The sequence below is a fragment of the Oncorhynchus tshawytscha genome, linkage group LG27 (assembly GCF_018296145.1).
Source record: "Oncorhynchus tshawytscha isolate Ot180627B linkage group LG27, Otsh_v2.0, whole genome shotgun sequence".
NCBI classification, from domain to species: Eukaryota; Metazoa; Chordata; class Actinopteri; order Salmoniformes; family Salmonidae; genus Oncorhynchus; species Oncorhynchus tshawytscha.
Window position 1 is genome coordinate 949,344 of NC_056455.1, and position 16,415 is coordinate 965,758.

At 43.9% G+C, this 16,415-nt stretch overlaps 1 long non-coding RNA gene across 5 annotated transcripts in view; it reads right to left on the reverse strand.

Moving 5' to 3' along the window:
- LOC112259368 overlaps positions 1-8,022 on the reverse strand; it is a 28,737-nt gene extending 20,715 nt beyond the window's left edge. For 2 of the 5 annotated variants that reach the window (XR_002954837.2, XR_002954835.2), the window contains exon 1: positions 7,720-8,016. This is a non-coding gene — a long non-coding RNA (uncharacterized LOC112259368). Of the gene's footprint in view, positions 1-1,465; positions 1,566-7,719 lie in introns of those variants that run through there. The other 3 variants (XR_006080133.1, XR_002954833.2, XR_006080134.1) reach the window with 3 other exon arrangements.
- Positions 8,023-16,415: the final 8,393 nt, after the last annotated feature.

The window sequence follows — 16,415 nt, forward strand, 5'->3', positions numbered from 1 at the left end:
CCATGTTATGACAGTATCCTACCACTAGGTGGCAGATAAACCCATGTCATGACAGTATTCTACCACTAGGAGGCAGATAAACCCATGTCATGACAGTATCCTACCACTAAGAGATAGATAAACCCATGTCATGACAGTATCCTACCACTAAGAGATAGATAAACCCATGTCGTGACAGTATCTGACCCATAGGAGGCAGAGAAACCCATGTCATGACAGTATCCTACCACTAGGAGGCAGAGACACCCATGTCGTGATAATATCCTACCACTAGGTGGCAGAGAAACTCATGTCATGACAGTATCCTACCACTAGGTGGCAGAGAAGAGAACCTCTCCCTCCAGAAGAGCTTGGTCCAATCAGCCAGTGTGTGTAGTGGATGGAAGTTGAACTTATAGGGTCCTGCATGTCTAATAGATATGTCTGTGCTGCTGCTGCTGTATCACGGCTATTTAAAAATAAAAGTGCCATGTCAGTCCGGCCACTCTCCCGCCTGTCACTCTCTGCCTGGGTTCTGGGTGGTTACCGCGATGAGGAGAAGAGATCAGGATATCAAATGACCCATTTTGAACAGGAACACAAATTATAGAGATAGCTATCCTATCTATATCTGTACTGTCTATATGTATCTATATATGTCCTGTCTATAGCTGTACTATCTATAGCTGTCTATATCTATACTCTTTATAGCTGTCTACAGCTATTCTATCTATAGCTGTCTATATCTATACTATATATAACAGTCTATATCTATACTATATATAGCTGTCTATATCTATACCATATACAACTGTCTATATCTATACTATATACAACTGTCTATATCTATACTATCTATAGCTGTCTATATCTATACCATATACAACTGTCTATATCTATACTATCTATAACTGTCAATATCTATACTATCTAGAACTGTCTATATCTATACTATCTAGAACTGTCTATATCTATACTATCTAGAACTGTCTATATCTGTGTATACTGTAAGGTTTGGTTGCCGCCCTGTATGTATAGTAATGTACATACAGATATATGATCTTAATTTGACCACTCATTTGTTGCTGACAATTGTCCTGCACAGCAGTGTGTTCAAAGCTTAAAAGGGATTATAAAGTTTGTAATTTTAACTCTAAAATCTATACTGCAGGTAGCCTAGCCTAGGGGTTAAGGGCATTGGGCCAGTAACTGAAAGGTTGCTGGTTCAAATCCCCAAGCTGGCTAGGTGAAAAATGTATCAACATGTCCTTGAGCAAGGCACCTATCCCTAATTGCTTCTGTAAGTCACTCTGGATACGAGTGTCTGCTAAATGCTGCTGCAGAATTATTTTCCTGCTGTAGCAAACTGGCTCAAATTAAAATCCTACATCTTTACATACAAGTGTTAAAAATAAGACTAGATCCACTTTAACATACTCTGCAGAATGTCTCTAAAGGCTTTATTAAGGGTTTATTGTGTACTTACTTGACTTGACTCTTACTGTGAACTGTTGGTTTGGTCTCAGGAGAAAGAGGGGGATTGGAGGGTTCGGGTTCGTAGGGTGTAAGGAAGTGGGTGTTGTGGGGTGTGTAGGCATGTAGGGGGTTAGTCAAGATGAGCAATGGCACACCTAGGCCTGTCATGACGTTGTCAACCTGTACAACCTCATTTTAGGAATTTCACTAAGACTTTGTTACAGTATTTATTATCACGGTGATATTCCCAAACATTTTTGAGTCTTTAAAAGTGAGTGTAGTGAAGGTAGAAAATTAACTGAAACTATCTTAATGCAGTAACAAGAAACCAATTGAAGCCTGAGACTGTGCCATATAAAGGTACACATACAAACACTCATACAGTTCACCAACACATATCTCACATTTACTGTAATCCATGCAGGAGACCAGCTTAGCTCAAACTGATATTTCAGCGATAACATGAAGCTAGCACTGAGCCGCGGCACACACAATCACTGAGCAATTTGGTGCCGACGCCGAGTGGCCGAGGACTGTTCGGAAAGTGTTGAAAAGCTAGACTGTCACTTCTGACCTGCACACACTCATACACACACAATCATAATCGCAGGCGAACAGCTGTAGAACTCTTGGATGGTGCAAAAGGATCATTCAGTCACAACCACTAACAGATACTAAAACAGTCCCGCTGGGACAGTTAGTCAGGAGGGAGACGACACAACGCTGACACTGCCAGCGATGTTCAAATCTATACCCTTAACTATCTCTGAGCTCCTCCTATCTCTCACTGAAGCCTGCCAATCCATCTCACGCTCTCTACCGATCCCAACCTCCTCCAAGGGGCCCTGGGGAGTCCCTGTCCCTCCTACTCCCCCTGTCATCCCTCACCCTTCACTCCCCCACCACCAGAGAGAGGGAAACTGTCACTCATGCTTTAAGCCAACTGGCATTCGGGTGGGCCTACTCCAGTTCAGGGGGGGGTCCTACTCCAGTTGCATGGTGTAACTATATTTCCATCCAAAATGCAATGAGTCAGGGTTACCCCTGGTTACGAATGAAACATACATGAAACAGAAGACAGAAGGACAGAGATAGAGAGACAGAACATGAAGGGTACAAGCTACACAGGCTCAAACTGATTCACATCTAATAAATAGTTTACATGACACTTGTTGCGGACTAACTTACTCTACTTATGATTTAAATAATTGTGAAGTTTTTTTTTGTATGGATTTCTGCTTCTAGCCTTACTCTTTAAATACAGCTAGCTGCACTCCTTACATTTCCATGGCAACTGATGCTGGCCAATGGCTAAAGCACAGAGATTAAAGGACACGTTTTAATCTAAAACCATTACGTGAAATAGGCTACAGCATAGTGCAGGCTGGTGGAAGCCAAGATCCCTGTGGATTTGAACATTTCAGGAAATAATTTGATAAGCCTGTCTAGCCCAAATCTCTTTAAGGGGGGACTGAAGCTTGAGAAGTGCACAGTACATTCCACCCCATGGCCCATTTCCTATCCAGTAGGTAACACAAGGGAGAGAGCAACCATTCTCTGTCTCTTTAGAACAGAAAGGGGGAAGGGAAGAGAGAGAGTCTGGAGAGAAATAGAAAGAGGGAAGAGTAAGGAGCAAAAAAGAAAGAGAGAATAAGAGATATGGGAGAGGGAGGGAGGGAGGGAGGGAGGGAGGGAGGGAGGGAGGGAGGGAGGGAGGGAGGGAGGGAGGGAGGGAGGGAGGGAGGGAGGGAGGGAGGGAGGGAGGGAGGGAGGGAGGGAGGGAGAAAAAAAACAAAATAAGAGATATGGGAGAGAGATAGGGAAAAGAGAGAGAGAAAAAGAGATATGGGAGAGAGATAGGGGAAGAGAGAGAGAGAGAGAAAAAGAGATATGGGAGAGAGAGAATAAGATATATGGGAGAGAGATAGGGGAAGAGAGAGAGAGAGAATAAGAGTTATGGGAGAGAGATAGGGAAAGAGAGAGAGAGAAACAGAATAAGAATTATGGGAGAGAGATAGAGAGAGAGAGAGAGAGAGAGAGAGAGAGAGAGAGAGAGAGAGAGAGAGACGTCGTTGCACCTGCTGATGTGGGTGTAGAAGGGAAATCTGATATACAATGGCTTTACAACCATCTCAGGGAGCTATAGTACACTAGCTAGCATAGGCCTAAGTAATGGTCTGGTGAGATCACACCAGCAGAGGGGGATATCTGTGCGTGGGGAAGTCTCTCTCCTGGTCTTTCACCAGGAGAGAGACTGGTCTTTAACTGGGACGGGTGTTTTTCTCAGTAAACAAATTGTTGGTTAAAACATTGTCCATTTAATTAAGAACACCTAACAGTATGCAGGTAAGTTGTATTTGATTTGAAGTGTTCATGCAACCCACCTGATAACTGTCTCCATATATTATGCCTAGAAAACATCTGGTCATTTTCATCCCTGGATAAAACTATGTCCTGTTGTGTTCATCCTTCCCTCACAAACCCACAACGGTGTAGCCTACCCTTGGCTCAAGTGCAGATTGCAGAGTGTATGTGAGGGAGGGTGCTTAGGTTGTCGTTGTGGAGCTGACAGGGTACTCAGCCAGCCCGGCAGTAAGTTAGGCCGGAGGGAGGAGTAACGTGAGCATTGATGATCAGAAGGTGAGCAGAAATCAGACAGAACAGTCTTGTTTTCCATTGGTTCCTGTGAGAAGTGGGACAGGGTCACTACAGGGCTCCCATCAACACACACTTGCACTCACGAACACACTGTTTAATCTTGAGTGATTAATGTCAGCGCATCAGGAGAGCGAAACAAAACAGCTTGAGGAGGGAGAGGGAAGGAGAGGGAGAGGGGGGGTTAGAGGTAAAGAGGAGGAGAAGTGAGGAGAGAGGGACTGCGGAGGAGTGGAGTGGGAGGGGAAGGAGAGGGAGATGGAGAGGGAGGCAGAGGGGATGATGAGGGGAGGTCAGGAGAGGGGAGGAGTGGAGAGGGGAGGAGAGAGAAGAGGGGAGGAGAAGGCAGTAGAGGAGAAGGGAGGGAGGAGTTTGGAGGGGAGGAGAGGACTGGTGATGGGGTTGGGGGGGGGTTTGGGATGAATCTGAGAGTGCTATCGGTATGTCCCCTGCCACAGCTGGCCAGATGGAAATAGACAGAGGTGTAACTGAGTCCAGGAGAGAAGAGGAGCAATCGCTTTCCCAGGATGGATGGAGTTCAAGCAGTCTCTCTCCTTTATTTTTCTCTCTCTCTCTCTCTCTCTCTCTCTATTGTCTCAATGGGTCAAATGTTTAAAACATAAAAACCACAGAATACTATAAACAACTATCTTAATTATATTTGTCCACAGTAATTACCCAATGACAATATCCTGTTTGTACAACATGGCAGATAGATACGAAGCCCAAAGCCCGAACCCATGGCAGCCAGCTAGTGGGCTGAGCGAGCGAGGGCGGGCTACAGATCTCTGTGCCTGAGTGTAAGAGGAGGACAGTAGACTGAATAGCTCAGCAGCTGAGCCCCAGATATACTCCTTGTAACTTCACCAACACCTTATCAGATATACTCCCTGTAACTTCACCAAGACCTTATCAGATATACTCCCTGTAACTTCACCAACACCTTATCAGATATACTCCCTGTAACTTCACCAACACCTTATCAGATTTTTATTTTTTATTTTTATTTTATTTCACCTTTATTTAACCAGGTAGGCTAGTTGAGAACAAGTTCTCATTTGCAACTGCGACCTGGCCAAGATAAAGCATAGCAGTGTGAACAGACAACACAGAGTTACACATGGAGTAAACAATTAACAAGTCAATAACACAGTAGAAAAAAAAGGGGAGTCTATATACATTGTGTGCAAAAGGCATGAGGAGGTAGGCGAATAATTACAATTTTGCAGATTAACACTGGAGTGATCAATGATCAGATGGTCATGTACAGGTAAAGATATTGGTGTGCAAAAGAGAAGAAAAGTAAATAAATAAAAACAGTATGGGGATGAGGTAGGTAAAAATGGGTGGGCTATTTACCGATAGACTATGTAGACTATAGACTATGCGACGAATATGTAGCGAGGGCCAGCCGACTAGAGCATACATGTCGCAGTGGTGGGTGGTATAAGGTGCTTTAGTCACAAAACAGATGGCACTGTGATAAACTCCCTGTGACTTCACCAACACCTTATCAGATATACTCCCTTTAACTGCATCAATAACTTATCAGATATACTCCCTGTAACTTCCCCAACACCTTATCAGATATACTCCCTGTGACTTCATCAAGACATTATCAGATATACTCCCTGTAACTTCACCAAGACCTTATCAGATATACTCCCTGTGACTTCACCAACACCTTATCAGGTATACTCCCTGTAACTTCATCAATAACTTATCAGATATACTCCCTGTAACTTCACCAACACCTTATCAGATATACTCCCTGTGACTTCATCAAGACCTTATCAGATACACTTCCTGTGACTTCACCAATACCTTATCAGATATACTCCCTGTGACTTTATCAATAACTTATCAGATATACTCCCTGTGACTTCACCAAGACATTATCAGATATACTCCCTGTGACTTCATCAAGAACTCATCAGATATACTCCCTGTGACTTCACCAATACCTTATCAGATATACTCCCTGTGACTTCACCAAGACATTATCAGATGTACTCCCTGTGACTTCATCAAGACATTATCAGATATACTCCCTGTGACTTCATCAAAACCTTATCAGATATACTCCCTGTAACTTCATCAAGACCTTATTAGATATACTCCCTGTGACTTCACCAAGACCTTATCAGATATATTCCCTGTGACTTCACCAAGAACTTATCAGATATACTCCCTGTGACTTCACCAAGACCTTATCAGATATATTCCCTGTGACTTCACCAAGACCTTATCAGATATATTCCCTGTGACTTCACCAAGACTTATCAGATATATTCCCTGTGACTTCACCAAGAACTTATCAGATATATTCCCTGTGACTTCACCAAGACCTTATCAGATATACTCCCTGTGACTTCACCAAGACCTTATCAGATATATTCCCTGTGACTTCACCAAGACCTTATCAGATATATTCCCTGTGACTTCACCAAGACCTTATCAGATATACTCCCTGTGACTTCACCAACACCTTATCAGATATATTCCCTGTGACTTCACCAAGACCTTATCAGATATATTCCCTGTGACTTCACCAAGACCTTATCAGTGGCAGAAACGTTGTCCATAAACAGCAAACAGTGTATTTCAGTGTATTATTTTTTAGCATTCTCACCCTGAAATTTGCACATACCCTAGCCAAAACAGGATTTGTTGTCTTTCAAATACTTATTAAGGTGCACTTAATTTAGCTTGCTCTATGAGTGGGACCAAAGGATAAAAAGCAAGAGAAAGAAAGCAAGCCCAAACCCAGCCGGTGAGCAGGCTCTTGCTCTAGCATCTTACCCTCGCAGTAAGAAGAGCACCGCCTGGTTGGCTTGGCAGCTGAGAGTCCGTCCCCATGTCTGTCAGAGAGACACAGCTATGCCAACAGGACTCAGCTCTCGCCACACCAAAATAGCTCCAAACAATCCAGGCCAGGCATGAGCTGATTAAAACAACTATGTGGTAATCATGGTCCAGGGATCTGGGTGAGATCACTCAGGAGGCGAATGTGTTTTACTATCACTCTGTTTGATCACTCTGTTGTCACAGAGAACTTTCCTGCTGAGCAGGAAATGCTAATTATCGTGGATTCGAGGTTTAAAAGGCTTCTAAAGTTTGTAATTAACACTTTAAAATGTCAAACTGTATTTATACTAACTAAAAATGTATCAACACCTACAAAAATGTCCATGAATGATAATCCAAATAATAGTTCACATTTCCTGTTGCTGCAGGATTATTTTCCTGCTGTGAGAAACTGGTCAAATTAAGATCCTACACCTGTATGTGTGTTTTATTCACTGAGCTAGCCAATGTGCCAGCGTGTTTTTTAGTATTTCTGTAGTTAGCAGTTAGACACAGCTATAATGCTGGACTACAGATCCCCCAGGAGGATATATGGATACGTTTTTACACTAAACATAATATAAGGGATAAAATAGATGAACAAAATATTTTACAAACCCAGACAATTCAGTCTTGTCTCAAAAACTCATAATATCTGGCAAAGTGGATACAGTAAGCTCTATCAACCAGCTCAACACAAAACAGGAATACAATGACAAACACAAATCACAATCACAAAAATGTAGTTTCCCTATCACATACCAATATGTTTGTCCATGTAGAAGAAGGCTGCTCTGGTTCTTAGTCCCATTGTCTTTCCTCCACCTCCTCCACTGCTGCATCTTGTCTTCATGGATCTCATCAAGCTGCACCTGTGCAGAAAACAACATAACACAACAACATCCACACACAGCTAAAACATAAAGTCAATCTGTACAATCTCTACGTGCACAAGCCCAGCCGTCACATCCTTCTTCCCCTCTCCATCATCCCCCTCTCCTCCATCACACAGGAAACCTGGCCTTCCTGCAAAAAGCGTCGGAGCATGGAGAGGGGACAAGGTCGCGGCCGGGGGCAGGTATGGAGGGAGAGGATGTTTTTGTCATTCCTCAACCCCCCTGGTTGAGAGGCCTGCTGTCGTCTATCCTGAGGAAACTGGCTCACGTCATTGGTGCTCAGAGGAGCACTACAGCTCCAGCTATAGGCCTGCACATGCTCAGTAGCAGGCCCACAGCGACACAGACACCATAGCTGCAGAGAGGGCCTGATGCAGATATCATATCCGACATGGGAGGAACAAAGTAGCTTTATTTTTATGGATAGTTGGGATACTGTACAGTAAGCCAATGTTTCATGTAAAGGGAAAGGTGTCAAAGTCAGTTCAATATCTTTATCGATATGTTTCTCTCCAAAGCTAGTTGCTGTTGAACCAGCAGGAAACATTATACTTGACTGTTTCCAAGCCAACGGCAATTATCAATTTCCTGTACATAATAGGCTACAGTAGGGCCTGGCCAGCTGTGAACGTGTCAATACTCCAGCAGGTGACTGCTCAGTGAAAAACAGCCTAACAGCCTCAAAGGGAGGTGGCTCTTCAAAATTAATCAGTCATTAACACTTCATTTATCAGGCACCAACAGCTGTGTCTGGCCCAAAGACATAACACGTACAGTACGACTGACACTGGCGATTTGAAGACTCAAAACCTAATATTTTCATAAAACAAAGTTTTACCTCTACCCGTGATGATAGTGAGCCTACCAGCATCACAGGGGAAAGTCCAAACGTGACTGGGCCTCCGAATAACAGGATGTTTATAGATACGCCTGGGGGATCCTGTGCCAGAGAGACAGCTCTGTAACACGGGGGGGGAGATGGGTAATGGGAGTGGAGGAAGAGAGGGAGAGAGGGAGAGAGGAAGAGAGGGAGAGAGGAAGAGAGGGAGATAGGGAGAGAGGAAGAGAGGGAGAGAGGAAGAGAGGGCAAGCGGATGAGAGGGAGATAGGGAGGGAGCAGAGCAGGTCAGCCAGGCGGCATCTGGCCAACCAAATATAAAGTCTTCTATTTTCTTGGTCACTTATCTGTTCTAAAGCCTTTCCCCAGCATTACCTAAAGCCTTTCCCCAGCATTACCTAAAGCCTTTCCCCAGCATTACCTAAAGCCTTTCCCCAGCATTACCTAAAGCCTTTCCCCAGCACTACCTAAAGCCTTTCCCCAGCATTACCTAAAGCCTTTCCCCAGCATTACCTAAAGCCTTTCCCCAGCATTACCTAAAGTCTTTCCCCAGCATTACCTAAAGCCTTTCCCCAGCATTACCTAAAGCCTTTCCCCAGCATTACCTAAAGCCTTTCCCCAGCATTACCTAAAGTCTTTCCCCAGCATTACCTAAAGTCTTTCCCCAGCATTACCTAAAGCCTTTCCCCAGCATTACCTAAAGCCTTTCCCCAGCACTACCTAAAGCCTTTCCCCAGCATTACCTAAAGCCTTTCCCCAGCATTACCTAAAGCCTTTCCCCAGCATTACCTAAAGTCTTTCCCCAGCATTACCTAAAGCCTTTCCCCAGCATTACCTAAAGCCTTTCCCCAGCATTACCTAAAGCCTTTCCCCAGCATTACCTAAAGCCTTTCCCCAGCATTACCTAAAGTCTTTCCCCAGCATTACCTAAAGTCTTTCCCCAGCATTACCTAAAGCCTTTCCCCAGCATTACCTAAAGCCTTTCCCAGCATTACCTAAAGCCTTTCCCCAGCATTACCTAAAGTCTTTCCCCAGCATTACCTAAAGCCTTTCCCCAGCATTACCTAAAGCCTTTCCCCAGCATTACCTAAAGCCTTTCCCCAGCATTACCTAAATCCTTTCCCCAGCATTACCTAAAGCCTTTTGCCAGAATGTCCTTAAGTCTTTCCCGAACATGTCCTAAAGCCTTTCCCTTTTATGTCCTAAAGCAGGAGTCACCAACCTGTCGATCGCGGTCGACAAGTTGATCTTGAAGCATTCCAAGTCGACCGCGAGTAGTGTTCAAAATTAGAGAAAAAAGTAATCATAAATGTCTAAACGTTTTAATTTATTAATTATTATTTATGACTTTAATTTCAAATGTGCCATGTGTGAGCCCTGTGTGTAGTGATGGGGGTTGAGGGGCGGGGGAGGTGTACTGTATATCTGGCCAATCAAATACAGTTTCTAGGTTTAACGTCTGACAAATTATGTCCCTGACTCCCGCTTTAACTAGCTCAGGCACTTGTTGTAACGCTCACGAGCTATCAAGCTAACGATAAGCAAGCTAACATAACGATGGAGGAGGCACAACGTAAAAAGCAAAAAACATCATTTTCATGTAGAATGGGAACACAATTTTCTGTTCACCATAGTTAAGGACAAAAGGATTTGTCTGATTGTGTCACCAGGCTGTAGCGCTCTCAAAAACGGGTAATATGGAGTGGCACCACAACACCATCCACCCCAAGTTCAAAGAAACCTACCCGCTAAAGAGCAAGCTTCGGTCACAGAAAGTTGACGGGCTCAAGTCTGTATTGAAAGCACAGCAGTCGCTCTTTACCAAACCGACAGCTAAACGTAATGCTGCAACAGAGGCATCCTTCCCTGTCAGCCATCTCTTTACCAAACCGACAGCTAAACGTAATGCTGCAACAGAGGCATCCTTCCCTGTCAGCCATCTCTTTACCAAAACCGACAGCTAAACGTAATGCTGCAACAGAGGCATCCTTCCCTGTCAGCCATCTCTTTACCAAACCGACAGCTAAACGTAATGCTGCAACAGAGGCATCCTTCCCAGTCAGCCATCTCTTTACCAAACCGACAGCTAAACGTAATGCTGCAACAGAGGCATCCTTCCCTGTCAGCCATCTCTTTACCAAACCGACAGCTAAACGTAATGCTGCAACAGAGGCATCCTTCCCTGTCAGCCATCTCTTTACCAAACCGACAGCTAAACGTAATGCTGCAACAGAGGCATCCTTCCCTGTCAGCCATCTCTTTACCAAACCGACAGCTAAACGTAATGCTGCAACAGAGGCATCCTTCCCTGTCAGCCATCTCTTTACCAAACCGACAGCTAAACGTAATGCTGCAACAGAGGCATCCTTCCCTGTCAGCCATCTCTTTACCAAACCGACAGCTAAACGTAATGCTGCAACAGAGGCATCCTTCCCTGTCAGCCATCTCCTGGCTAAATGTAATGCTGCAACAGAGGCATCCTTCTGTGTCAGCCATCTCCTGGCTAAACATGAGAAATCATTCACCGGTGGAGAGCTATACAAGCAGGCAATGGCCCTTGCCGCAGAGACGTCATCCAAAGAGTTAAAAAACAAAGAGAACATTAAAAATGCTATCGGAAGTGTGCCACTTGGCCCAGCCACTGTGACAAGGGTAGAGTCGTTATCGGAGGACGTGAACCAACAAGTGCTCAAGGATTTATCACTTTGTGAGTGCTTTCGCTGCATTTTGATGATTCCCAGGATATGACAGACACTGCACAGCTGATGGGGTTTGTTCTCATGGCTTTGAAGGATTCAACTACTAAGGAGTCTTTTCTCACCCTTTTATCATTAAGAAGGAGGACAAGAGGTGAGGACATTTACAACGAGTTTAAACATTATGTGCATGATAACAGCATTCCCATTCATAAGCTGGTAGCGATCACTACAGACGGGGCACCGGCAATGCGTGGGGTGCATTCGGGCTTTGTTGCACTGTGCCGTCATGATCACGATTTCCCAGAGTTTTTGAACTATCACTGTGTGATCCATCAGCAAGGACTAGCTAGTAAAGTAGTGGACTTGTCTCATGTCATGACACTTGTCGTTATGATTGTTAATTCGATTCGTGCAAAATTACTTCAGCACCGCTTGTTTAAATCTTTATTAGATGAGCTTGATGCCGCATAAGGTGACTTGATTCTCCACGCTTGCGTAAGGTGGTTGAGTGGTTGATTTGTTGACTTGCTGCCCGGGATCAAATCATTTCTGGAGTCACGAAATGAGGAGCATGAGGAACTGTCTGATGATGCACGGCTGCTAGACTGAGGTTTCCTCGCGGACATAACAGCAAAACTGAACCAGCTCAACTATGAGCTTCAGGGAAAAGACGTGGCACACATGATCAGTGCTGTCAAGCCTTTAAGGCCAAGGTGGGTGTGTGGGCCTCTCAGCTGAGGAATGGAAGTCTGGTGCACTTCCCAAACCTGGAGAAAATGTTCCAAAACATCGGAAACAAAGATGCTTTTCTCCCACAAGAATTCTCTGCCCACCTGGAGAAACTGGCATACGAATTCTACAGGCGTTTTCAGGAGTTAAATGACATAGAGGAGGTTGTTGCATTTATCTCAAACACTTTCCTCCCCATTGAGATTGAGGAGTTGTCCGCCAAATTCCAGTAAATATTTGCTTTAACAATCGGAGATGACATGGAGATAATTGAATTGCAAAATTACATTGAGTTGAAAGCAAGATCAAGAGACAGTGACCTTTGGGGTCTTGTGAACACTGAAAGGTTTCCCCTCCTTTCAACCTGCACACTTAAGGTGAAGGCCTACTTTGGATCAACATATCTCTGTGAGATGGCCTTTTCACAGATGAAAAGAATCAAGACAAAGAACAGGTCTTGTCTAACTAATAGACATCTCACAGACAGTGTCAGACTTGCTGTGTCAAACTATGAGCCAGACTACAGAGCACTTGCTGATAGTGGGAAATCACAGCCATCACATTGAATGTGTGTTTGTGGGGAGGGGATCTCATCCACAGCCATCTGAGTGAGTGAGTATTGCCAGTTTGAAATCTGTTGTAGGCCATATTGTTTATAAAAGGATATGATCTGTGTTGTATGTTGTTCAAAAAGGGAAAGTGAAACAGTACTGTACATGATTGGCTTAGGCCTGTAATTGACTGATCATTGAGGTAATGAATGGTAGTAGGGCTGTGATTTGTGCTAAAATATTTTTGGAACAATTGAATGATGTGACTGTTTTGAATGCTAGTTGCACTTACTTGAGTCTTGTCGTTTTGAAGTGTCTTGAAATATGATGTTTAAAAAGGGAAAGTGAAACTGTACTGTACATGATTGGCTTAGGCCTGTAATTGACTGATTATTGAGGTAATATATTAATGGTGAATGAGTAATAGGCCTGTGGAATAATTGAAAAATGTAATCTGACTGTTGTGTTAAATGTTAAATGATAGTTGCACTTACTTCTGATTATTTTATTTGTATAATACTTTGATTGTGACTGACAGGTAACAAAATAAAGAATGTCAAAGTGGAACTACATTGTGGCCTTGTTTTTTCATCATTTTTTGCAAGAGGTAGATTCTGGTTTACATTTGGACTTGGTATGTGATCTTAGGTATGAATAGGTTGGTGCCCACTGTCCTAAAGCCTTTCCCAAACATGTCCTAAAGCCTTTCACCAGCATGTCCTAAGGCCTTTCCCAAACATGTCCTAAAGCCTTTCCCAAACATGTCCTAAAGCATTTCCCTAGCATGTCCTAAAGCCTTTCCCCAGCATGTCCTAAAGCCTTTCCCCAACATGTCCTAAAGCCTTTCCGAAACATGTCCTAAAGCCTTTCCCCAGCATGTCCTAAAGCCTTTCCCTTTCATGTCCTAAATCCTTTCCCAAACATGTCCTAAAGCCTTTCCCAAACATGTCCTAAAGCCTTTCCCCAGCATGTCCTAAAGCCTTTCCCAAACATGTCCTAAAGCCTTTCCCAAACATGTCCTAAAGCCTTTCCCCAGCATGTCCTAAAGCCTTTCCCAAACATGTCCTAAAGCCTTTCCCTAGCATGTCCTAATGCTTTTCCCCAGCATGTCCTAAAGCCTTTCCCAAACATGTCCTAATGCCTTTCCCTAGCATGTCCTAAAGCCTTTCCCTAGCATGTCCTAAAGCCTTTCCCAAACATGTCCTAAAGCCTTTCCCTATCATGTCCTAAAGCCTTTCCCCAGCATGTCCTAAAGCCTTTCCCAAACATGTCCTAAAGCCTTTCCCTAGCATGTCCTAAAGCCTTTCCCCAGCATGTCCTAAAGCCTTTCCCAAACATGTCCGAAAGCCTTTCCCTAGCATGTCCTAATGCCTTTCCCCAGCATGCCCTAAAGCCTTTCCCTAGCATGTCCTAAAGCCTTTCCCCAGCATGTCCTAAAGCCTTTCCCAAACATGTCCTATAGCCTTTCCCTAGCATGTCCTAATGCCTTTCCCCAGCATGCCCTAAAGCCTTTACCGAAATTGTCCTTACGCCTTTCCCCTTCATATCCTGAAGGAAAAACACTCAATCACATGAACACAAAGACAAACACTTTTTCAAGTTTCAAATTGTATTCATCGTATGTACAGGATACACATGGTATACACGGCCCAACTTAATGCTTACTGGAAGGTTTCTTCTGGACAATGCAACAATAATAAGAAATAATAAAAGATAAGAATACAAACAAAGTAAATGGCTCAATAGAATAGACTAAACATTTTAGCATCAGTATAATACAGGAAGGCACAATATTTAAACTTTTACCTGGGAAGGGGGAATTGGGTGAGCAAGTGTTTAAATTGTGCATTAATAGTAAATAAGAGTCTGGTAGAACCAATTGTGATGTGTGTGTAGCATGAATGTGTGTGTGTGCATGTGCATGTGTGTGTGCGTGTGTGCGCGTGTATGCGTGCGTGTGTGTGCGTGAGAGCGTGTGTGTGTGTCTGTGTGTGTGTGTGTGTGTGTGTGTGTGTGTGTGTGTGTGTGTGTGTGTGTGTGTGTGTGTGTGTGTGTGCGTGAGAGCGTGTGTGTGTGTGTGTGCGTGTGTGTGTGCGTGAGAGCGCGTGTGTGTGTGTGTGTGTGTGTATGTGTGTGTGTGTGTGTGTGTGTGTGTGTGTGTGTGTGTGTGTGTGAGAGTGTGTGTTTGTGTGAGAGAGCGTGTGTGTGTGTGTGTGTGTGTGTGTGTGTGTGTGTGTGTGTGTGTGTGTGTGTGTGTGTGTGTGTGTGTGTGAGAGAGCGTGTGTTTGTGCGTGCCTGTGTGTTCGTGAGAGCGTGTGTGCTAAGGTGCGGAGAGTCAGTGCAGGTGGCCAGTCCAGTTCAAGTGTTCAACAGTCTGATGGCTTGTAAATAGAAACTGTTTTACAAGCCATCAGATGATTTATCGCTGTCACTGGCTGTTTCTAACAAATCCCATATTCAGATTCAATCTGAAATTGTTATACTACAGTGCATTCGGAAAGTATTCATACCCCTTCCCCTTTTCCACATTTTGTTACGTTAAAGCCTTATTCTAAAATGGATTCAATTATTATTTTTTCTCATCAATCTACACACAATACCACATAATGACAAAGCAAAAGCAGGTTTTACATTTTTTTGCTAATTTATTAATAATTCAAAACTAAAATACATTATTTACATAAGTATTCAAACCCTTCGCTATGAGACTCGAAATTGAGCTCAGGTGCATCCCAACTTGATTAGAGTCCACCTGTTTGATGACATGATTTGACATGATTTGAAAAGGCACACACCTGTCTATTTAAGGTCCCTCAGAAAGACAGTGCATGTCAGAGCTAAAACCAAGCCATGAGGTTGAAGGAATTGTCCATAGAGCTCCGAGACAGGACTGTGTCGAGGCACAGATCTAGGGAAGGGTACCAAAGAATTTCTGAAGCATTGAAGGTTCCTAAAAACACAGTGGTCTCCATCATTCTTAAATGGAAGAAGTTTGGAACCACCAAGACTCTTCCTAGAGCTGGCCGCCCGGCCAAACAGCAATCGGGGGAGAAAGGCCTTGGTAAGGGAGGTGACCAAGAACCTAATGGTCCCTCTGACAGCTCCAGAGATCCTCTGTGGAGATGGGAGAACCTTTCAGAAGGACAACCATCTCTGCACCACTCTACCAATCAGGCCTTTGTGGTAGAGTGGCCAGACGGAAGCCGCTCCTCAGTAAAAGGCACATGACAGCCCACTTGGAGTGCACCTAAAGGACACTCAGACAATGACAAAAGAAATTCTCTGGTTTGATGAAACCGAGGTTGAACTCTTTGGCCTGAATGCCAAGCTTCACGTCTGGAGGAAACCTGGCACCATCCCTACAGTGAAGCACGGTGGTGGCAGCTGTTGGGATGTTTTTCAGCAGCAGGGACTGAGAGACTAGTAAGGATCGAGGGAAAGATTAACAGAGTAAAGTACAGAGAGACCCTTAATGAAAACCTGCTCCAGAGCGCTCAGGACCTCAGACTGGGGTGAAGGTTCACCTTCCAACAGGACAACGACCCTAAGCACACAAATTAGATATTTCCGTTTTTTAAATATATATTTTTTATTTTTATAAATTAGCTTTTCATTATGGGGTATGGTGTGCCTATTGATGGGGGGGGGATTTATGTCATTTTAGAGTAAGGCTGTAACGTAACAAAATGTGTCATTTAGGATGAGGGAGGACGATTTATTGTAGTGAGCATGGCCTTATTTATAT